This window comes from Tamandua tetradactyla, chromosome 16 (assembly GCF_023851605.1).
Source record: "Tamandua tetradactyla isolate mTamTet1 chromosome 16, mTamTet1.pri, whole genome shotgun sequence".
NCBI classification, from domain to species: domain Eukaryota; kingdom Metazoa; phylum Chordata; class Mammalia; order Pilosa; family Myrmecophagidae; genus Tamandua; species Tamandua tetradactyla.
Genome location: NC_135342.1, coordinates 81,409,102 through 81,432,457, shown reverse-complemented (window position 1 = coordinate 81,432,457; position 23,356 = coordinate 81,409,102).

The following is a 23,356-nucleotide window of genomic DNA, read 5'->3' as shown; positions in this document are numbered from 1 at the left end:
TCTAATGGTATGAGACGAGGGTCTAAGTTTATCTTTTTGCATGTGTGTATCTGATTGTCCTAGCCCCATTTGTTGAACAGACTTTTTCTGCACTGATTTGTCTTGGCACCTTAGTCAAAAAAAGTTAGCTATAATCACAAGGATTTGTTTCTGGACTCTCAATCCTGTCCGTCCTCATGCCAGCTCCACATTGTCTTGGTAACTGTAACTTTATAGTTAATTTTAAAATCAGGAAGTGAAAGCCCTCCAACTTTGCTCTTTTTTGAAATTGTTTTGCTATTCTAGATGTCTTGAATCTTTGTATAATTTTAAAATCTGCTTGCCAATTTCTGCAAAAATGCCTCCTGTAATTTTGACAGGATCTGCACTGAATTTATAGACCAATTTGGGGAGATGTATTAGTTTCCCAGCTGCTAAAACAAAAACCAGTCAATAGGGTGGCTTAAATAATGGCAAATTATTAGCTCACCGTTCTAAGGTTGGAAGTTCAAAATTGAGGAAACAGCAAGGTGACGGTTGCTCCCCAAAGCCCATAGCACTCTGGGGCTGGCTTCCAGCAGTCCTTGAAGTGTGGCTTTTCTGTCACGTGGCAGGGCACGTGGCAGTGACTTTTCTTTTCTCTTCCAGGTTCTGTTCACTTCCAGCCTCTGGCTGCTGCCCGTCGCTTCTCCTTCCACACCCTTTGTCTATGGGAACTTCTTGACTTTTCCTCTGAAGTTTTAGTTTCCCGTGTGTAAGTCTTGCATTTTTGTTAAATTTATTCCTAAATGTTCTATTCACTGTGATGCTATCCTGAATCGAACTGTATTCTTCATTTCATTTCTGCCTTGTTCATTTCTAAGGTCTAGAAATAGACTTGGCTTTTCAATTTCAGTCTCATACCCTCAGTCCTGCTGTACACGTTTATTAGTTCAAATGGTTTTTGTGTGTGGATCCCTTGGGATTTTCTAAATACAGGTCTTATGACCCACAAAGAAAGTTGGTTTTACTTCTTCCTTTCCCATCCAGATGTCTCTTACTTCCTTTCCTTGCCTGATCGTCTACCCTCTGGGAATTTGCCGTTACCCTGCGGACGGGTTTGGCCGTTCAATCCGCCCTTGTTCGTGGCTTCTCCTTCTCCTCCAGGTGGAGACCCATGATGACGTTCCCAGTCGCCTGCCTCCCACCCTGGGAGGTCCTGTGGTTGGGGTTGTGGGAGCTCTGAATGAAACCAACTTCATCATGTGCCGGCTGTGTAACCTTGGGAGAGTTACTGACCTCTCTGGGCCTCCCTCCCCATCTGTACAGGGAAGCTGCTGCCTTTTAGTGTTGGGGGAAGGATTTGCAATCCACCCCTGTAGTGTAACCGCACCTGGCAGCTGTCCTCGTGCAGCTGAGCCGCCATGGCTGCCCTCTCGGCAGTGGTGAAACTGGAGACTGTAAGGTCCTAGGTGGTTTGGAGCCTTGTTACTGGCACAGGGAAAACCGAGGCCTGGGCCTGTGCAAGCTGTGTCCTGGGTTCCCGGCAAGTTGGTGTCTTCTGTCGTACCCTTCCAGTAGGGCCTGGCCTGCTGCTAAAGCCTCCACAGGCGTCCGGCCTGCCGGCTCCGGGGCCCTGAGGCACCGCTCTGCGTGAATCACTGCCTTGGCCTCTGCCCCCGCCTGGCACCTGAGGTGGAAGGGCAGCCCCTCATGCCTGCTCAGCGCCGGGTGGCCCGGGTGAGACTTCCCGTGCTTGTGCCTCCGTCTGTGCCCTCGGACAAGGAGGGGGATCCCGGGGCTGCTTGCAGGTGGGCCAGGCCGGGTGGCGGGACCTGACTTTCTTCCCGCAATCCCAGGCCTGACACCCGCCTTCCGTGGAGTGGACGCTGCGGTGCGTGAAATGGAAGGGCACGTCTGTTAGTCCTTTTCTTCTGGACGGAGGCCTGGCCAGCCCCGCCCCAAGGACCTGGGTGACCTGGGAGGGTCTGGGAGTGGAGGGAAGGAGCAGCCCTGCTCAGGTGCCTGAGTGGACACGCCCCCTCCCAGCAGCACGGGGGCCTTGCTTTGCCAGGAGACAGGGTTGTGGAATTGCAGAGGTGGGAGGCCAAAGTGGAAAGAGGCCCTTGCCTGGAAGCCCTCTGCCTGGGGCATCTGCCCCCAGGGGCCCCTGTCCTGCTCGGCCTTTCGTTCTGCGCCCTGCCTCGATGGACCCTTCCCTGTCGTGCCACGGCCCCGCCCGCCTCCCCAGCTGCCCTGGTCCTGGACGCCCTCCTGCGGCCCCCTCCTTGGCCTCCCGAGACTGTGCTTTGCCCCAGTACATGGCTCCTGCTGCCTTGTGGGTTGCACAGGTGCAGGGCGGGTGGCCCACGCCCGCCAGGCTTCCCACCTCCTCTTCACCAGCCACAGGGGTCGGGGAGAGGGGTGGCGGGAGGAGAGCCCAGGCTGCTCCTCCACATATCAGCAGGGGGCAGGAAGTACTCCCGGCGAGGGGGACGTGCCGTGCATCCCTGCAGCCCCACCCTTCCACCTGCCCCTGTGGGAGCTGGTCTGAGAGTCGCTGGCCATGGGGACCTCCCACCCCGACGGTGCTCGCCGCGACCACACTCAGTCCTGCGGGATCTCCCGCAGACCCAGCGGCCGTCAGGACCCAGCACGGCAGTGGAGGGACTCGCAGGTTTCTTCCTTGGTGCTTAAACGGACATATTTTTGAGCTCTAAGTCTGCTTGGGCATTTCTGCAACTGAAGGCAAGGAAACGGGGGGGCACTGAGGGGTCCGGCAGTGCCTGGAAGGCTTCTCGCAGGAGGAGGCTGAGAATGGAGAACAGGAGATAAGGGGCCGCAGTGGGGTGCTCCAGGGCAAGAGCCGGGGGTGCGTTGGTGGCTGTGTGGGGGCAGCTGATGGCGTTTGGAGAAAGGAGGTGGAGGAGGTGGACACAGACCAGCACACGAAGGGCATCGTCTATTTCCCGGGGGAGTCACAGCACCCTCCCGGAGAGGGGTCTGAGCAGGGGGCAGGGCTGAGTTAGCTCCCTCAGCAGAGAAGAGGCTGGGAATAAATGACTCAGGACATAATGTGAAAGCCAAGTGCCTTTTCAGTCCTGGGTGCTTCAGCAAGTTTCTGCAAACCAGGGTTCTCGCCTTCATCAGCGAGTTTTATCAGCCCTGACAGGGAAAATCAGCACTGGGCAGTGTGTGAGCATGTGTGTGAGCACGTGTGAGTGTGTACATGTGTGCATGTGTGTGACTGCAAGTGCATGTGTGTGAATGCAAGTGCTTGTGTGAATATATACAAGTGTGTGCATGTGCACATGGGTGTGACTGCCTGTGTATGAATGTGTGTGCATCCGTAAGTATATTTGTGTGTGTACAAGTGCATGCTTGAGAGTGTGCATGCATGCATGAGTGTGTGCACATGTATATGCTTGTGTGAGTGCACATGTGCATGAGTGAGTTTATATGTGTGTGTACATGTACATACTTGTGAGTGTGCATGTAAGTGTGGGTCTGTGCATGCACATGTATGCATGTGTGAATATATACATGTGTGCATGTCTGTGAGTGTGCATGCACATGTGGGCATGTGTGCATGCCTGTATGTGTTTTAGGGGTAACAGAGGGGGGAGCCCCTTTCTGGCTCTCAGCTGTAGCAGATCCCTGAGGGGTGCTCAGCCCACACGCCCTGGCCTCCTTCCCTGCTCCTGTCTCTCTCCCCTGGCTGGACTTTCCTGCCCTGTCCAAACCCCAAACCAGGGTACTAAATAGCCATATGGAAATGGTGATAGAGAGAAGAAAGGACACATGCAAGAAGTGAGGAAAAGAAAAAAGGCGAGTAGAAAAATAAGGAAGCAAAAGAAGGAAAAAAAGTGTATATAATGAGATGGAGGGAGGAGGGGAAGGTGAGACAGACACACAGAGGGAGTCAGGGGCCCCCGAGGGAGGGAGGCGCTGAGGGGGTGAGCCCTGGGCCCGGAGGCAGAGTCAGGCTTCCCGGGAGCCCCTTGCAAGGGGACCCGAACTGGGCTCTGAAGCCTGTGGGGGGTTGGGGGAATGGGTGGTGGGCTGAAACCTGAGCGTGGGCAGCCGTGGGGGTGGGGCCAGTCCCCCGGGGCCCCTGAGACTCAGTGTGGGGCGAGGCACAGCCCGGGGCCCCCCACTTGCCGCCTGGCAGGCGGGCAGGGCCGTGCTCAGGTGATTAAAAGGCGGCCCTGGGCAGGAGACGGGAAAGGGGGGCCGGTGGAAAGGACTCAGGGCCCTTTGCTGCCTGAGAAATAAAGAGAGTTTTGTGTGGAAGCCTCGCAGAGCAGAGACCCACCCTCCACTCCTCACAAATTCAGGTCCAGGCCCAGCCAGAAAACAGGGACCTCGCGCCCAGCTGCCTCTCTTCTGGGGAGAGCCATGTCTGAGCCCCAAACTCCTATCCATCCGTCCGTGCCCCCAAACTCGTCGAGCTGGCCTCGAGCCACTCCCCGAGCCCACGTGCTGTAGGGAAACGTGTGCCAGGAGAGACGGAAGGTCGTCTCGCCCAGGCCACGGGCAGGGCCAGAATGTGGAGGGGTGGGGTAGAAAGGGGGAAGGCCCGGGTTCGAGTCCCAGCCCCTGCCCGCTGCCCTCTGGGCCCGCCTCCCCCTTGGGTGACAGCGGTTCGCACTGGAGCAACTCAGTGTGTTTTTCCCCAGGTGCTGCCGAGTCCCGCGGGTGGGTTGTGTAACAATTAAGTGAAGGGGAAGGGACGTTTTTTCTTTCCACAAAATAAAATTAAAAACACTACCAGATACAAAATAAATATATAATAAGGGGTATAAGAGGTAAAATAAATTGGGCAGATGGAAATACTAGCGGTCAACGAGAGGGAGGGGTAAGGGATGTGGGGTATATGAGTTTTTTCTTTTTATTTCTTTTTCTGGAGAGATGCAACCGTTCTAGAAATGATCATGGTGATGAATACACAACTATGTGATGATATGGTGAGCCACTGATTGTACACCATGGATGGACTGTGTGCATGTGACTATGTCTCAATAAAAATATCAAAAACAAAGCAAAGCAAAACACCGTCAAAGACCAGGGCGCTGGTGAGGGAAGGTGAGGGTTCATGGAGCTTTTGTTTTAATTCCTAGGATGTTCGTTTTCAGCCAGTTTTTCTGGAATGTCTGCTCTGGCCTTGGAGGGAGCACAGTCATCACCCCATTTGTACAGATGGGGAAACTGAGGCATGGCAGAGAATGGGGCTCCTGCTGCTCAAGGCCACAGAGCCCTAAGCGGGGAGGTGGGACTGGAAGCGGACGCCCCGGCTCCTGCACGCTTTTCCTTGACCGCTGGACGGCCCGCCCCTCAAGGACTGTAGGAGCCATGGACTTCCTGGAAAGAGAAGTTCAGTGCCGGGTGTCACCGTTCTGTAGTGAGCCCTCAGGACACGCTCCTGTAGTCAGGGCTTTGCACATTTTAGCGCCTGTAAGCCCTGGAGCAGAGGAGGAGATGGAGGCACAGAGAAGCCTGGGAGAGCCCTCGGCCTTCCCCTGGCCCGCAGGACCTCCCCACCCCGGGCACTGTCCCCCTCACCGTGCCCTGGGAGAGGCCAGCATGCACCTAGCGGGGTGGGGGGGGGAGGACCAAATCCATTTAAAGAAATTAACCCCGGGACGCGCTCTGCTTGCATCTCGCGGGCGGCCTGGGCTGCAGATACTTTAAAAGGCACAAGGGCACAGTAATGGAGTCCATATGCCTCCAGCCGTGAGTGTCTGTGAGCTGGGTGGGCTTATCAAGCCCCTAGGATAACAAAGGTAGGACAGTTCAAAGGCTCCGAGGCCCCCCAGTGCCGCTGAACTGAGCGTTGTCCTACTTGTTTTGCCTCTGAGCCCCGTGCCCTTGCTTGGCGTTTTCATGCGTGTTCCTTCCTTTTGCCCTTTGACAGTGGAGCAGGCCGCTTTGTGGGAAGCACCTCTGTGAAAGCGCTGATTTATAACTGCGGTTGGGAGTGAGATGGTTTTGATGGCCCCTGCCCAGGCTTGTGGGGCTGAGGGGCTCCCGGGCAGGGGGCTCGTCCGGCCTGGCAGCCCAAGACTTAGAGCCGGCCCCTGGGGACGTGCTCCCTTTGTCTGCGCAGTGCGATGGAATGGCGGGTAAAGCCATGTCGGGGACCCCAGGTGGCTCTGGGGGCGGGACAGCCTCCCCCATGGGCTCCAGGGAGGCCGTGTGGCCCCCTGGTTGATTCTGAGCGATGCAGCTGGCCGTTTTGCGTAGCTGTCCAGGGCAGGGTGTGATCTCCGGATTGGGAAATGTCCTACTCCCTCCTTTACCCGCTGCTGGCCTCCCCCACCCGACGGGGAGCGGGGGTTTGGGTTTGGGGGTTAATGTTTCCTGGGGTTAATGGATTTGAGTTAAAGATCTCCCAAGTCTTGCAAATGAACGTCTCAAGACACCTGGTGACCCAGCACTTAACTAGAAACTAGCAGGGGTCTGCAGACACCCACCGGGCTGGCTCCGGGCGGGGATGCATAGTTACGCACAGCGGTTGTGTTCCCCAAAGACACAGGGAACCTCGAGTTAGCGCATACCAAGCCAACATCCCCAGGGAGAAGCAGGGTGCCTGTACACCTAGAGTCTCAAACCATCAGTAAATACTCTGGTTTCCTGTGTATTTCTTTTTTTTTTTTTTTACATGGGCAGGCACCAGGAATCGAACCCGGGTCCTCTGGCATGGCAGGCAAGCATTCTTGCCTGCTGAGCCACCGTGGCCCGCCCTTCCTGTGTATTTCTGCCTCCAAACTCACTCGTCTGAAATGCGAGCTCGTTCACAATCACGGGCCAGCAGTGTTTTCTAGACTTATTTTCTGCCCCTTTCATCCCACATCAGCTCTGACAAAACTGGTTGTGCTACACGTCCGGTGTACACACCCCATTTCCTGACTCCTTGGCATTTGCTTATGCTATTCCTTCTACCTGGAATAGCATGCAGTCTCCCAAATCCTGCTCTCCTTCAGGCTTTGCCCAGGTGTCACCTCTGAGGTCTGGCTTTGACATGGGTGGAAGCTCAGCGCTGACCGAGAATGTTATCCGCAGCCCTTAGACCCACTATCCAGCCTCTATTATGGTTACTTACAAGCATCTATAATGCCCCCTGCTAAACTGAGCTCTCTGAGGGGAGAGCCAGAACCAGTCCCCCGTTTGGTCAAGTCTTTCTGTAGCAGTCAGGCTAGGCTAGGCAAGGCTGCAGTAACAAACAGCCCCTGAATTTTAGTGACTTACAACAAAAACCTAATCCCCACCCATGCCAGGCCCGCCACAGGTTTATGCAGTCCTCTGGGAAAACTGTCCTCCGGATGGTGACTCAGAGCCCCAGGCTGATCCACCCTTTGCTCCGTCCTCTCAACTTGAGGCTTCCAGATTTGCCATCAAGGGGAGGAGAGGGCAGGAAATCAGGCATGCGAGGGGTCTTGCATGCTCCTCTTTGCTGCAGCCTGGGAGTTACTCCTGCCACGTCTGCTTAGAGGGCTGAGAGGTGCGTGAAGGGGAAGAGAACCTGTGTCTGTGCTCACACCCAATGCCTGGCCCACCAACTTCCTCTCCCACGCCTGCATTCCTGCATAAGAGTGAGGAGTCCTCAGCACTGTGACTGGGGAGGTCAGTGCAGAGGGACCTCTGTGGGATTCGGAGCCCTATGGGCAGAGCTGCTCATTGGGCCCTTGAACTGTTGCCTAGGGGAGTTCCTGGAATGTTGTGTGTGGTTCCAGTCTAGAACCTAAACGTGTCCCAGGAGAAGCTTGGTGAAAAGAGGGTTTCTTGTCCAAAAAACCTGGGTAAACCCCGCAATCTCTATCCATTTCTTAGAGATTCGCAATGCTTGTGTGCACATTCAAGGCTCTGAAAAGTCCTGCAGTGAAAGCAAACTCAAAAACCTGCTTAACTTTCTTTGATACAGCATTTCCCAAACCTCTCCCCAATTTACAGTGCACATTAATCATGATTATATTGACAGTTATCACAGTGTCTGGTGCCTAACAAGTGTTCAATACATGATAACTGATTATTAACTCTCTATAGGCCTCAGCTTCCCCACCTATAAAATAGGAGCTCAGATGCATGCACCTATGATTCTTTGCCTTCAACAACTGTGGCATACCTGCTGGTGTTTTCATGTTTTAGGACATGAATCAGTCCAGGGACACGGATTCTTTGTTCAAAAGCCTGCATTTTCTTCCCTGTAAGGACACAGTGTGGAAGATGATGTTTGAATTAGAGTTGTAATTTTGGTCATAGACCAACCTACCTTGGGGGTTGCATGAACATTTTCCTTCAGTTTCCTCATGTCTACTATTATAGGCTTGAGTAAATGATTTTGAAGTTCTCTTTTATTCCTAAAAATTGGGATATTATGCTTTGATTCAGCAATGCCTAACCAGTGCTTCCTGAGTCATTAGGAAAATTCCCTACTCCATCCCAGGTTCTCCCTGCTTACCCACTGAGATTTCTCAAAAATTTCACTGTTCACTAAGAAACTCCGTCCCTGGGAAAGCTTTATGTATTACCTATAATTCTTACTAGAGTGTAAATGACTGAGAGGAAAAATCTTGGCAGAAGATATATGATGGGGAGCAAAAGGTTTGAGTACAAGAGTAGCAGGTGCCTGGACAAGGGGAGGGGACTGCCACTGAGGTGCTGGAAGTAGAATTTGTTTGGATCATTCAAAAACAAACCCATTTACTATGTTTGCAGTTGGAAAAATTGAGATTCTGCTCAGAAATTTCTCCCCCATTTCTGACTCAATACGTGACATTCTCACCACTTGCTCATGGGGCCCACGTTGTTCCCTCATGTACACAAGCACCGTCGCTGTCGAAGCATCAGTGTCACACTCCTTGCTCTCCAAAGTAGACGAATGAAAGGTCAGTTCTCTACCTTCTAGGAGGACATGGAGCTATTCTAGAAGGGGGTAGTTACCAGTGATCCCATTTCTTCAGGATCTCATTTTACATCTCAGTAAATTAATTTCAAACATTTATCTCATCTACTATTAAATTTCAAGTTACATACTCTATAAAAGCAGGATTTGCAAAGGAGGATCTATTGGCAATAGGGGTTCAATTTAGCAATGCAACCGGGAGCACAGAGCCAGGAGCAGCTACCTCTGCCACTTGGGAGTTATGCCACCTGCCTTGGTCACACAAAAGGGGAGCTACGATGACATTCACCTGGTAGGGTTGCTGTGAGAGTTAATATATACCTGGAAGTTATATATTAAGTTAATATATACCTGGAAGCAGGCCTGGCAGGTGCTGCAAACCTCTTCTTTATAGAGAAGCAATTAGAAATGCAGGGTTAACTCCGGGATGAGAACCAAGGTCCATGAAAACTTGTCTCTATTGCACTTTGTTGGGTATCCGGCCTCCATAGATGACCTGTTACCTGGGGACGGAGTGCTCTACGTGGTTGCACGTGTCGTACACTGCCCAGCGCCGGGGTGGTGTTTGCAATGGTGAGGATGTGGATGGCTCCCCCTGGAGGTGTGCGGTACACACGCCCGCAGCACCCTGACACCGCTCTGTGTCACCAGCGATTTCCCCCTCCTCTGCGCTGAAGCTGTCAGTTGGGATGTCCTGAGGCCGCTGGGTCATGGCTCGTGCGTGCGCTTCTGCCGTCCGTGGGCAGACTGGCTTTTCTAGGTTTTGCCACTTCCAGGCAGGGTTCTGGAGGAGTAGAGCCAAAGGGATTTGCTGCTGCCCTGCACAATTAGTCTCTGATTAAAGGTTTAAAAGGCTTAAAGAGAAGGGCGGAGGGCTGAGCAGCGGGAGGAGGCAGTGCTGTGTTTATGGAGTAATAAAAGGAACATTTGCTCCACGTCTCTGCTAAATGTCTCCACAGAAGCCGAGCCTCTTGCCAGCTAATTTGGGGTGTAATAAATACTAACCCTACAAAGGGGGCTGCTGGAAGCCACCGGGAAGTCCTATCTCCCTGTAATCAGAGCTCGGTCAAACTCCCGCCCCACTATGTGGTGGGTTCCCAGCCCAAGGCGCGGCTTCGGGCTCCCCTGCTCAGGGTGTGGGGGCCCCAAGTCTACCCGGCCGGCCGCACCTCCCTTCTTCCTTGGGCTCACCCTGCGGCTGCCCCAGGGGCCATCCTCCCTCTGGGACAGCTTGGCGAGGCCCTGGGCTGCCATGTCCCTTGCCCCGGTGTTGCCATCGAAGTGGTGGAGGACAGGGAGATGGGGTTCGGGGCCAAGGGGCGCCCCCCCAAATCATGTCCCCCATTACCTGTGATGGGGACCTTAGTTGGAAATAGGGTCTTTGCTGAGGAGGTCAGAGCGGCTCTAAAGCCAGGGGCTGGCGGCCTTATAGGGCGAGGGAAATGGGGACACAGATGCCGGGGGGCGGGGGGGTGCGGGGCGTGCAGAGACGGAGGTGGAGGCGGAGGGAGGCGGCTGCGGGCAGAGGGTCGCCTGGAGCCTCCGAAGCGGGAGGAGGCCGGAGGGGCCCCCCAGGGCCTGGGGAGGGGGCGCAGCCCTGTCCCGCCTCGATTCCAGCTTCTGGCCTCTGGGGCTAGGAGGGCAGTCATCCCCCAGCCTGTGGGGGTCCATGACGGCAGCCTCAGGACACTGGTGCGGGTGGGGCACAAGTGGCGCCCAGAACACGAGCCGTGCGGGGCCCTCCTCCTGCCCCCGCCCGCGAGGCGGGACGTCCTTTCACAGCTCCTCACAGTGGTGGGGAGCTGGGCCCCTAACACCCCACCAGCTGGAGCCCCTGTCTGGAAGGGCCCACACTCCGGGGTCTGCCGCTCCAGGCCCCACAGGACCCCAAGACCCCAGGCCGCGTGCTCAGCGGTGCAGCGGAAGGAAGGGAGGGTCCGGGGTCAAGGACCTTTACGGCCCATCCCCTCATCCCCTGTTCCCTGCTCCTTGAACTTGTCCTTCTTCACTCTGTGCCTCAGTTTCCCTGGCTCTCAGAAGGAGCCACCCCCCTGCCCCCGCAAGTCTGCCGTGGCGACCCGCCAAGAGGGCGCAGGACCCTCCTGGGCTGAACGTGTGGCCCCCAGGCCGAGCAGAGCGTCGGGGGCACTTCAGGGTTTCAGATGACCTTTGTGGGGTCGGTCAAGTGTGCTTGGCCTTCCTAAGTCGATTAGCCTGACCCCTGACCCCGCACATCTGTACTTGGGTTCAAGAGGGTGAAGGAAAGTCCCGCCTCCAAGGGCAGGGCCAACACGGGGCCTGGACGCAATCTTCCATGGGCTGGAGCCCGCCGCCTGGGGACGCTGTGCCCGGATTTTCTGAGTGGGAACCGAGGGTGTGGGGCTCCCGGGGCAGCTGTGGCCGCCACCAAGGCAGGGAGGGGCCATCAGTGCAGCCAGGACTCCCTGTTCCTCTCCCTTGGGGTCCCCGGGCAGCCGGGACAGCGGCAGCCGCGGGGCCCTGTCCCAGCTCCTCCCGGGGCACGTCGCGGAGATCCCGAGTCCCCACCTTCTGACGGGGGTTCGAGGAGCAGGTGCTGCATTCTGGGAGCTGGAGGTGCACGTGGATGGGGCAGGGCGTCTCTTCCCTCCTGGGGCTCCTCGGTTTCTCCTCCTGTAAGATGGGTGCAAAGTAACACCTGCCTCCTGGACCTGTGCTGCTGATTCATGCGAAACAGCACGGTGCCAGTACACAGTAGGCGCTCAGAGTGCCAGTACACAGCAGGCGCTCAGTAAATAGGACCCGCTGTAACTGTTATGGCACAGTAGGCTCAGTGGACGGCTGAGGTGAGCGAGAGGGGGAGGGGAGGCCCCCACCAGGCAATGGGCCCCTTAATGAGTCCCAGACTCACCCAGGACCCCCCGAGTGTTGGACCCGAGTCAGGGACCATGAGCTCCTGGCGGGGGGGCGTGCTGGGCCGGGGTGCCGGTCGCCCCTGCAACGATGAACTCCTGTCCCCAGCCCTCCGGCCAGAGTGTGGGAAGGGAGAATGGAGTGGGGGGTGGTGCAACCTCTGGGCCAAAACCTGGGAACAGGAGTCTTTTCTCAGAATTATTCAAGTTCAAAAGTTCCAGCCCAATGGAGGCGCGCGAGGTCTGCCTGGCCTGCCACAGTTTCACCACGGCACAGGGGGCCTTTGTGCGGAGAGGGTGCGCCGCGGGCTGCCCCGCCGGGGACGCCTAGTACAAGGCCTTCCTGACAAGCTGGTGCCGAGCCCGTGCCTCCAGGGCTCAGGGGCACATGGGAGCCGCGGGGCCGGCGCTATTCCTGAGCTTGGGTGGTGCTGACCCTTAACGCCATACAAGTCTCTTCCTCCATCCATCCCACGGCTGTTCAGCATGTACTGAGCGCCTGCTGTATACGAGGCCTTGTTCCAGATGCCGCTGCACGCTGGTCAAGAGCCCTCGTGGAGCTTAGAGTCTAGCAACCTGGTCCCTTCTTTTTAACAGATGCAAAGAATTTGATTGCATGGGTGCGCCGTAAAACAGCACTACGTCTTTTCGCGAAGCAGCAGGTTGTTAAATTAGGAATGTGGCCCCGGAAGACACCCCCAGCGTGCAGTGGCACTCCCCGTGGCACAGCTTCTCGAAGTGCGTCACCTCTGGGATCGCGTTCAAATGCCGCCCCGGGGGGCCTGGACGTCTGCATTTCCAGCTGGCTGCAGGCACTGCTGGTGGGGGACCACACACAGAGCTGCGAGAGGCCCTCAGGACCAGAGGGCACCAGCCGGCAGGCAGCAGGAGGGTTGCGTGTTTAAGCCACTGTCCTGGAAAGAAGACCCATGTCCCTTTTCCATGTGCCCTGAGCTGGCTGGAGACCCAGTGCCTCCAGGCCCTCAGAAGCAAACCTGATGTGGAGGCCGCGTCTGTCGACAGCTGTCCATCTCTCTGCTCTCCTGGCGTTGCAGAAACTTTCCAGAAATCCCCCGGAACAAGAGGGCAGCTGCCTCCCCTCCACGTTCCCAAGGAAGAGGGACCTTCTGCTCTGGGCAGTTTATTGCCTGAGCAATTTGTATCTAATTAGCCACCATGCAGTGATTAGATGATGCATAATAATTGCACGTAATTGCCTCTTTACACCACTGAGCCCTTCCATGGACTGGGCTGGAAAGTCTCTTCAAATCAATGTCATCTGCCTTTGGGGGGCCTTCAAGGTGGGGGGACTGCTCCCTCCTGGTTTCCCTGACACTCTGGGGTGAGTCCAGCCTGGGGGGTTCCATGTGGGTGCCAGCTCTGACAGCAGAGGCCTCAGGTCCTTGCTCAATTGGTTCCAGACTGTCACCCCGGGGCCTGCGGGGTTTTAAATAGCTCTGGCTGTCTGGGCGCTGTCACAAAGACAGATGGGGGCTGGGGGCTAGGGGCAGCGCCCAACAGTCTGCCAAGGGTCTGCACAGACAGCGCTCGCCACTTCTGCTGCTTCCCCCCCCCCCGCCCCTCTCTTCTGGGCACGCCATGAGTTCTAACTTTGGCTCAATTCCCCCCATGGATGAAACCTTGGCCTTTGGATTTCCACTAGGAAAGCGGTTTCTGGGAGAAGAGGGAACTGGCGCATCATGAACCCCAGCAGAATCTGAACCCCAAGAGACGGGAAACCGTGGTGCCTTGCCCACTGCACCACCCCAGAGCCCAGCACTGCGCGTGCCCCAAAAGCTCATGAGCACGTCTGTCCCTCTGCAGGAATCGCAAAAGGTCGGTGCTAAGTGTGGGTGACAGCCAGCATTCGAGCAGTTCCTCAGGCTTGGGGGCGCCCCCACAGTGCCCCAAGCTGGCCGTCTGTGCCATCCGAGGATAACCTGCGCCCAGGTGAAGGTGGAGCCAGGCGGCAGCTCGGGTGTTTGGTCACTACGCCATTCCGAGGAAGAAGCTCTGCGTCCCCTGCCCTTGCGGTTCTGTTTTCTCGGGCAGATTTTAAGGACAGCTGTGGTCCGGCTGCCTCCCAGACCCAGTGTGACTCTGGAACTTGCTTTGCAGAAATCATTCAAAACAGGTGGTTTCTGCATCTTCTATGGTCCTGGGGAACAGCCCGTGCACGGGCGGGGAGGGGCAGGAAGAGTCCGCCTGCCGGTCCGTAAATACGGGACAGTGTCCCCAAGCAGGGCCCTGATCGGTGTGTCACGGGATAACTCATTGTTCCTAACGACAAAGAACTGGCAAACGCAGTGTCACCAGCCAGCAAGTCAAGACCACCCGTCCTCACTTGTCCCCCTGCCCCCTGTTAGGTGGCCCGCGGCGCAACGGGACTGTCCACGAGCTCCTCACAGGTCTCACTATACATTTATTGAGGTGGGTGGCGCGTGTCCATGTGGACCCACCACGGAGAAGCATCAAGGCATCGTCGCGCATTGCGGACGCCCACGACTGAGGGACATGCAGCTCCCGGCGGCCGCGGCCCTGCTGCTTTCCCGCCCTGCACCCAGAGAGGAGCCTCGTGGCTCTGAGCAGGTGGGTGTCCTGGAGGCTCCAAGCAGGTGGCGTTGTGGTGACTCCAAGCAAATGGGCACCCCGCAGCTCCAAGCAGGTGGGTGCCCTCTGAGCAGGTGGGTGCCATGTGGCTCCAGGCAGGTGGGCGCCCTGGCGGCTCTGAGCAGGTGGGCGCCCTGACCCGCAGCCCCACTCTGCACCCACTTGGCCCGGGTATGCTGAGGCCACCTCTGGAGCTGAACCGATGGGGCCTTGCAGATGCAGACGCTCTGCCTTGCGGAGCCTACGGCTGCTTTCAATCCCTGGCGGTGCTCAGGGGCTGTGAGTGTTCTGACTGGGCTTTTCCCTGGGAGGAAACTGAGGCTCAGAAGTACGTGAAGTGATTGGCCCGAGTCTGCTTGGCCAGCAGGGGGTCTTGGGCCCAAGCTCAGGAAGTCAGACTGAGATCCAGACGCTGAACTTTCCACCACCTCGCCGCGCTGGGGCAGACACGTTGGCCCCATTTAGAGGTGAGCGAGGTCACGCACGCCCCAGGAGGCTTGATTGGGATCTTAAACTCACGGCTTCCGCTCGTGGAGGGTGTCGGCCTCAAAGGACACAACCCTTCTGTAGGGGAAAAAAAATATTTTAACACACCCGGATCAGACCTTGGCTCCGAGATGTCGTCGCATGTGGCCCTGGAGAGCTCAGTGCACTAGAAAACTGGATTCACCGCTCTGGGTCCTTCTGATGTCCTTATAAATCCCCAAAGAAGGAAGTCTTTTACTTAAAATTAAGGGAAAGTATCTAAACTATGGAAGCAAGGAAATCTCCACCCTCTCTTTGCATTTGTCTGGGACGATCCATCGGAAGAGTGTGCTACCATGTTCGGGGGAAGTCCCTCTGCTCTGGGGGAGGGGGCAGTGTATGACCACGGCGGCCGATTCTTCCAGGAAGTGGGGTGTGTGGGGTCCCCCACTGAGTCAGAGCAATCTCTGTTGACCTGGCTGAAAATCCCCCAGAGCAAACTTTGCATCTTTCTCCTTTGGCCTAACTCTGCACAGTGTTTCCATCGTTTCAGATTAGGAGTCTCCAGAGCATGCCACGTGAGACGTTAATAGTTATCAAACCAAGAAGAGCCATAGGTGTGGGGCATCGCTGGCTCACATGGGGACCATGTAAGCGTCTTCCTTTGCTGCAGGACTTCCCAGGGCCTTTAATAAACCAACATGCATCGGGAATTGGCCTGCCGGGACATTCCATGCACCGTTTGTTTATTTGATTAGCACAGGGGACTGCTGTTTTGTGGAGTGTATTAGTTAGGACACAAGCCTAGCTTTTCAACAAAGACCGAGACTAACCATGACTTGGCCAAAACAGAAATTTTTTTTTCTTTCTCACAGAGCTGTCTGGAAGTCAGCAGTTCAGGGGTGGCAGACACTGCCCCACAAGTCGTCCCAGGGCCCAGGCTCGACCAACTCCCGTGTCACCCTTGTTTCCTGGTGACCCCTGTGCTCCGGCCAGCAGGAAGTAGGAACGGGCCGAGGAGGGAGCCAGGCCGGCAGTCCCAGGCATCTGTGGTTTTTGTCGACTTCTACCTGTTCCTTTCCCACGTCCCTTCCCTTTCAAGGTCCCACCACCGGGAAGTTCACCTCATTTCCCACTGGCTGAAACACACACCTAATCACAAAGGAGGCTGAGAAATGCAGCTTTCTGCAGGGTGGCTACATGTCCGGTAAATGCCGGACGGACGGTGGAGGAGAGCCATCAGTCTTTGCCTCGTGGGGCTGGGTTTTCAGGGAAGAAGTTTTGGGAAATGACATTCTAAAATCCTATAAATGAGCTATGCTCAGGATGCAGATAAGAAAAGAAATATCAACCATCTCTTACTGAGAATCAAAAAGGCCCCGTATAGTGCAAATTTTCTAAGATCCAGGTTCTTTAAGATATTTCAGAAATGTCCCCTCCAAAGAGGTGAATATCAGTGTTTGCCTATGGCTGAGGGGCGAGAGAGGGACTGCAAACGGGCAGGAGGGATATCTTAGCATGAATGGAATTCTAAAATTCACAGCTCTGTAAATTTACTGAATTTACTAAAATTCATTGAATTGTACACTTGACACAGGTAGATTATACCTCAAAAATCTGTTTAAATCAGGTAGGTCACAGTGGCTCAGCAGGCAGGGTTCTCGCCTGCCATGCCAGAGACCTGGATTCAATTCCCAGTGCCTGTCCCTGCAAAAAAAAAAACAAAAAACAAAAAACAAAACACTATGGGATGCAGTGAAGGCCGTTCCGAGAGGGAAATTTATAGCCCTAAATATCTATATTAAAAAGGTAAAAAACGATGGTGCGATGGTGGTTCAGTAGCAGAATTTTGTACCTGCCGTGCTGGAGACCTGGCTTCAATTCCTGGTGCCTGCCCATGCAAAAAAAAAATCTGTTTAAATCATCCCCCCCCCAAAAAAAAAACAACAGAAAGAAGTCACTGTTACCATTATAATAAATCTAACATACAAATTCTATCATAGAAAAAAATAAAGAAATATGAGAACAAAATCTGGAGACGTTCAAATTGTCAACCGCTGTCCTTGGACCTCTCGCTAAAAAGCAAACTGTTCTGAATGAGCCCTTTGTGCCTCACTGGCAGCATAGTGGCCTCTGAGAGGAGCGACACATTTTTCTGTAAATATTTCCAGCTCTGGGAGCCATATACTGTCTCTGTCACAACTACTCAATTCTGCCATGGAGCACAAAAGCTGATCCGAACAACACACAAATGAATGTGTGCGGCTGCGTGCCAATAAAACTTTATTTATGGATGCTGAAATTTGAATTTCAGATACTTTTCACATGTCACAAAGTGTGTTCCTTCTTTTGATTGTTTTCTATTTATTTAAATGTCAGAGGTGTTCCTAGCTGGTGTGCTGCCCACAGGCAGGGTGAGCTGGGATTTGGCCCTAAGGCGGTGGTTTGCCCACCCCTGGCGCAAAGGGGGATGAGGCCTGCTCTCCCACAGAGAAGGAGGTGAATGAATCACTAATCAAAGAAACATAACCTGCCCTGACTTCCCATGTCCTCCATCCCAGGTGTCCCCAAAGCTCTGCTTTAATTGCAGGGAGAAGGGTGGCATGGGGGGCTGTGAGCAGGAGGCCCCTGCAGCTTGGGCCTGGTACGCTTTTTGATTTTCCCTTCCACAGGTGTGGAGTGGCACAAAGCCACATACGGGACCTCGTGATGCCCGCTTTGTGGGTTTATGCAAACCTGCCCTGTGCCTTGCTAGAGGCCTCTACTTGAGGGTGCTGAAGGTTTTCTCTTACAAATGTGGGTGTGGCTGAACTGTCATTTCTGGTAACTGAGCAAGCCCACGACAGACTGAAGAAATATTGGAAGGTTGTAGGTCTGGAGCCTGGAATTCTTCTTGTGTCATTTGCTCAAAGGTAGGGTGAGGGGTCAGCCTCTGTCTCCATACGGGAACTGGGAAAGCACATCACCGCACAAACCTGTCCCCAATGCGTGGTTGATTACACCATTAGAGATTTCTTCCTTTGGCTATGTAGCTATTCTTTCTCCTGGTTTATGGAATAGGAACCCGAGAGCTTTGTTTTGGTTTATTATCAGTTAGTAGGTGCTGGGGGAATAAATGCCTCTGTCACTTTCTTTAGTGATTGTAAAATGGGATGCACTAGAGGGTTTTTAAGAGTAGAGGCTGCACCGTTTGCCTTGGCCTCAGAGTCCAGCATTGTACACAGTGAGTGCCCAGTAATGCCTGAGTCTCCAGTGGGCAGGGCCTCCATGCCCTACCTGCTCTGTTCGTGGGAAACATCCAATTCTGTGTGCTTGAGAAAGGACCTGTAATGCAGCAGGGGCTGAGAGCGGTGGCCCCAGCAGGGCTGAGATTCCTGCCTCTGGCAGGCTGCAGCGTGGACCCGTGGGCAGCTGATCTGCCACTTGCCTTGGCTGAGGGCTGAGCGTGGATAGCGCAGGCTGCTGGCTCCTGGGCGCCTCCTTTGTGCTGCCCCATTGAGGGTGCCACGTCCCTGCCTTTACTAGGACGGGGTCCGGTTCAGGGTGGCGCACCTGGACGTGCCTCCAGATCACTTAGAGCCCTCTGAAAGATCTTAATGCTGGGCCCCCCGCACCCCCTCTGGGAGTCAAGTTTGCCCTGGAGGGAGGAGGAGATGCGGCATCCGTGGCACAAATGCAGATTTCCCCAGGGGACACCAAGCACCCAGGCTGGGGACCACAGTGGACGCATCTGTCCCAGTTCTTCTCCAGCTCAGCGTCTCGCCTCAGAGCTGGCAGCTGTCAGTCCCCCATGCGGGCTTAGCCGGCCACCGGGCGTCATCAAGGAGCCACACTGAGACTGAGGGTCCTCCTGGAAAACCGAGCTTTCCCACGGAGAGGCCACCCCACGGAGAGGCCGCCCCACATGCCCGCTTCCTCCACGTGAGCCTTCCGCGCCGAGTGTTTCCGCTGTTTGAGCGAGGGGGCTGCAGGCACGCGGGCCAGTGCGAGGTCACCGGGCACGCCCAAGGACGGTGATGTTTGCTCCAACACTCACTGACCCCCGAGGATGGTGCCTCCCGACAATGGAGAAGTATGCTTTTATACCTCTGCAAAATTTGGAATTTCCTCATTAAAACCATCAGGATGTCATAGTAATGTTTAGGAAGCGCTCTGAAGCCCCTGTTTTAAAATCGGGAACCCCCGACAGAGGTGGCCGTGAAGGAGGGGTCCACGGTGGCCCTGGGGCCAGGTGCTGGGCTCTCCTGGACCCTCTTCCGGGGCCCGTCTGCCCCGAGAGCTGCTTGATTCCGACCCACGTGTCTGTCCCGAGTCAGGTCCCGTGACGGCGGACGACGTGTCTGCCCGCCAGCCCGGACCGGCCATCTGGGGCTCGGGCCGCTCACCACCCCTCCCTTAATGGCAAGTAGAAAAACCATTGTGGCCGCACCTATGGCTCTGCAGGAGTCCACCAGGCAGAGAGGACATCTGAGGCTTGGTTAGGGACCGACCCCTCTGTCCTCTGTCATCGCGTGTGCCCAGCATAAGGGTCTGTCCTATTGTCTAGAGCCCCGTCTTAGGGGCAGCTGTGACGTTTGCTCTCTTCTCCCAGCACGTCCATAGGTCGATAGGAGCAAAGCAGGGCCAACCCATGCACGGAAAATTCCGTGGGGTCCAAGTCACCCGCTGCTCTCAGCACTGTCGCTCAACAAGAATAATAGCGGGGGGCTATTAAAGCTGACCAGTTCCCGGGGCCCCGCCCACAGGCTTCTGATTTGTGGTCTTGGAGAACTGCAGAAGGCATTAGTATTTTTTATTAACTTTTTATTATGAAATAATTTCAAACTTACAGGAAAGTTGCAGAAATAACACAAACCCCATACAGGCCACTCCAGCCTGGATATCCAGGCCCACCAATTTTAACATTGTGGCGCTTTTGCCACATCCTTCTTTCTACTTGTCTGTTTGTCAATCTATGCCAGTTTGAAAGGATTGTGTACCCTAGAAAAGCCTTGGTTTAATCCTAATCTAGTCTTCTGGAGGCAGCTGTTTCTTTAATCCCTATTCAGCACTGTATGTTGGAAACTTGATGAGATTTTCTCCAGAGATGTGACTCGCCACTTGTGGGTATTAACCTTTCGTTAGAGGGAGATGTGACTCCACCCGTTCCAGGTGGTCTGGATTCATGAACTGGAATCCTTTAAAAGAGGAAGCATCTTAGAAAGAGCTTGAGAAGGAGGAGTGAGCCATAGAACCATGGCAGAGCCGCAAGGCGGAGAGTCCGGCAGCCAGAGACCTGGGAGATGAAGAAGGAAAATGCCCCCAGGGGAGCTTCATGAAGCAAGAAGCCTGGAGAGGAAGCTAGCAGATGTCGCCATGTTCACCATGTGCCTTTCCAGTTGAGGGAAAACCTGAACTTCATCAGCTTTCTTGAGTGAAGGTAACCTCTTGTTGGTGCCTTAATTTGGACATTTCTATAGACTTGTTTAATTTGGACAATTTCACAGCCTTAGAACTGTAAACTTACAACTTATTAAGTTCCCTTTTTAAAAGCCATTACATTTCTGGTATATTGCATCCTGGAAGCTAGCAAACTAGAACACTATCTATCCATCCATCCATCCATCCATCCATCCATCCATCCATCCATCCATCCATCTTCCATCTTTTTTCTAACATTCGAGAGCAGGTTGCACACATCATACTCCTTGAAGACATAATACTTCTACATACATTTCCTGCAAACAAGGATATTTACCTAAGTAATCACCTTAAGTGCAGTAATCAAGTTCAAGAAATTTAACATTGACATAATGCTTACATTCTACATTCAATTTTTTCTTACATGCCAGTAATGTTCTTCTGAGTCTTTTCTCCTCCATTCTTAGATCCCGGCCAGTAGTGTGCATTGCATTTAATTGTAATTACCTCTTCAGTTTCACTTTCTTTTTTTCTTTAATGTGGAAACATAGATACCACTTAAATCTTCCCATGCCAGCCCCTCCCAAGTGTAGTCTTCAGTGAGCTTAGCCACATCACAACGTGCAGTCCCCCCAACCCCCACCCAGGACTAGAAGTCTCCCTTCATCCCAAACAGAAACCCTGTGCTCCTTACGCTTTAATTCCCCACTCCACCTGCCCCTGCCCAGGCAACCTGCGCCCTCCTTTCTGCTTCGGTCTGAGTTTGAACCCTCTGGTGTTTTCTTTGTAGTTATCATGGTACCTAAATTTAACATCCTACGCCTCTAACAATCGTGTTTGTTTTGATACTAATTTAGCTTCCATAGGATCTGCAAACTATGTTTTCCCACCCCTCCACCCCACCTTTATGTGTTGACTTTCTTAAGTTCACAGAAAGATAGCGAGAAGGTCCTATTTTGCCTGTTACTATTATTATTCTTTGTAACCCGCAGTATTGCAACAAACAACAAAGATAATAATCATCCAAGGGAGGAAAGATATAGGAGAGAAATAGTTACTAGCCATACTGGCAAATCCTGGCTTTGATGAGAACCAGCTCAGGGCCACCCTGAACCTCAGTATCTTCATCACCAGGAAAGCAATAATTATTATATGTACTTTTCAGGGTATTTTTTTAAATGTGAATTTGTGCGGTCAAATCATATTTTACTATCAGATTCTACATTCTTAGAGGGCTGAGAAAAGTGTCTTTCCTTCCCCACACTGCCACTATGCTTGGCACCATGGAAGCATGCCTTCAATATTTGTTGAATCAGTGAAAGCATGAGAGTACTAGCCTCGTCCAACACATCGTACACACTCAAGTTTCTTAACCCATAACTTTGAAAGGAGGTCCTCGTCCAACAGTGGATTTCTAGACGAGAGACAACAGGGTGTGGTGAGCAGGACAGGGTCTGGAGTTGGGCTTGCTTAGCCCATGCTCTCCCTTGGACAAACTGAATAACTCTCTGTGTTGGTTTCCTCATCAGTGAAACGGGTCCATTGAGTCCACCTGAGAGAGCAGGTGAGCGCCTCAGATAAGATCCCTTCTAAAGCAACTGGTGTGTGGTCAGCATTGTGATTCATTAAGTAAACATTTCTATGCAAAAGAGCTTCAAAAACCAGGAGGCCACAACTGTGCCTTGGTTTTGTTCTTGGCAATAGAAGCTGCTTCTGTTGCCTGTGCCAGCCGTCGAGCATCTTTGTTTTCACTCCATGTGTGCACTTCTGGGAGGCCGAACACTGGCCCGTGGGACAGCATGTTGATCCTAGAGCCTGTGACCGTGGCCTTAGCCTTACTGGGGAAAGATCTTTGCAGAGTAACGTGTCTGGAGATGAGGTCATCTGCAGCATCCGGCGGGCTCAAAATCCAATGCAAATGTCCTGGTGAGGGACACAGAGGAAACATGATGGGAGAAGGAGGTCACATGACGGCGGAGGCTGGGAGGGCCAAGGACAGCTTCTCTGCTGGAGCCACAGGACACCCATGCGGCCCTGGCACAGATGCAGCACCGAGTCCCGGCGTGCCGGCGGCCCCAGGCTCGTGGTCCTGTCCTTTGCTCTCAGGCCATCGTGACGCACGCGGGCTTGGGCAGGTGCACTCACCCCGCTGGGCCCGGGGTGCTCACTTGTGATGGGCAGCCTCAGGAAAAACCCGTTCGGAGTTGGGACGTGATGTCTCCACGCCGCAGTGCCGGCACGTGATGTGCTCAGTGGAGAGGAGCGGGTGCCCCGGCTCTCCACACCTGCTTTGCACCCCCTCCCTTTCCCCAACAGCCTGAGCCTTTGGACTCACATTGGCCTCACCCGTGGGCCCTTTTGGCTTCGGTGAGTGGGGCTGGTGGAGCTGTGGGGGTATCCAAGCCCAGCTCCGAGTCGGTCTCTCCCCTGCCCACCAAGGAGCATCTCCTGCCGTCTAGTGCCAGGGCCTTCAGTGGTCCATCCAGGGAAGGTGCCAGGAATGCAGCTGCTCTTTTCCGCCGCGCAGAGGCTGCCCGGACAGGGCTCTCGGAGCGGCTGGTGCCACTTTTTGACCACGTGGGGCCTGAGAAAGGAACCCACACCGAGGAGGAAGAGCCCAGAAATGGTAGGACGTCAGTTTCTGGAGACACAGTTCGATCCCCGGAGCAGGCCGCACCTGAACTCGGGCTGCTCTGTGACGTAAGCCAATGCGTTTGTTCAGCGGCAGAATGAGATCTTGGGCCACAGCTTGTGGCGAGGCAGACCTGAGAGCAGGGGTCCATTTCCGGGGCCCACCTCGCGTGTCTCTGCCCACCTCGCTTGCTTCCGCAGGTGTTTGCATCCTGAACCTGGCCCCTCTGCAGCATCGTGCATGTCCGGGGCGCGGGGCTGTGGGGTGGGACCCAAGTCAGAATTGGCAGCAAAGCTCCTTTGGCAAGGCCCTCCCCAGCGTCCCTGCTGGACAGACCAGATATGGGTTTCCTATCCGATGCCTGCACTTTCAGGGGGCAAGTAGGGGTCAGATTTCCTGGGGTCCAGACACACAAGGCACAGTCTCTGTAAGGGGAGGGGTGGGGGCAGGCAGGGGCTGATGGGAGATTTACCACCTGGCAGTGACTCAGACAGGACT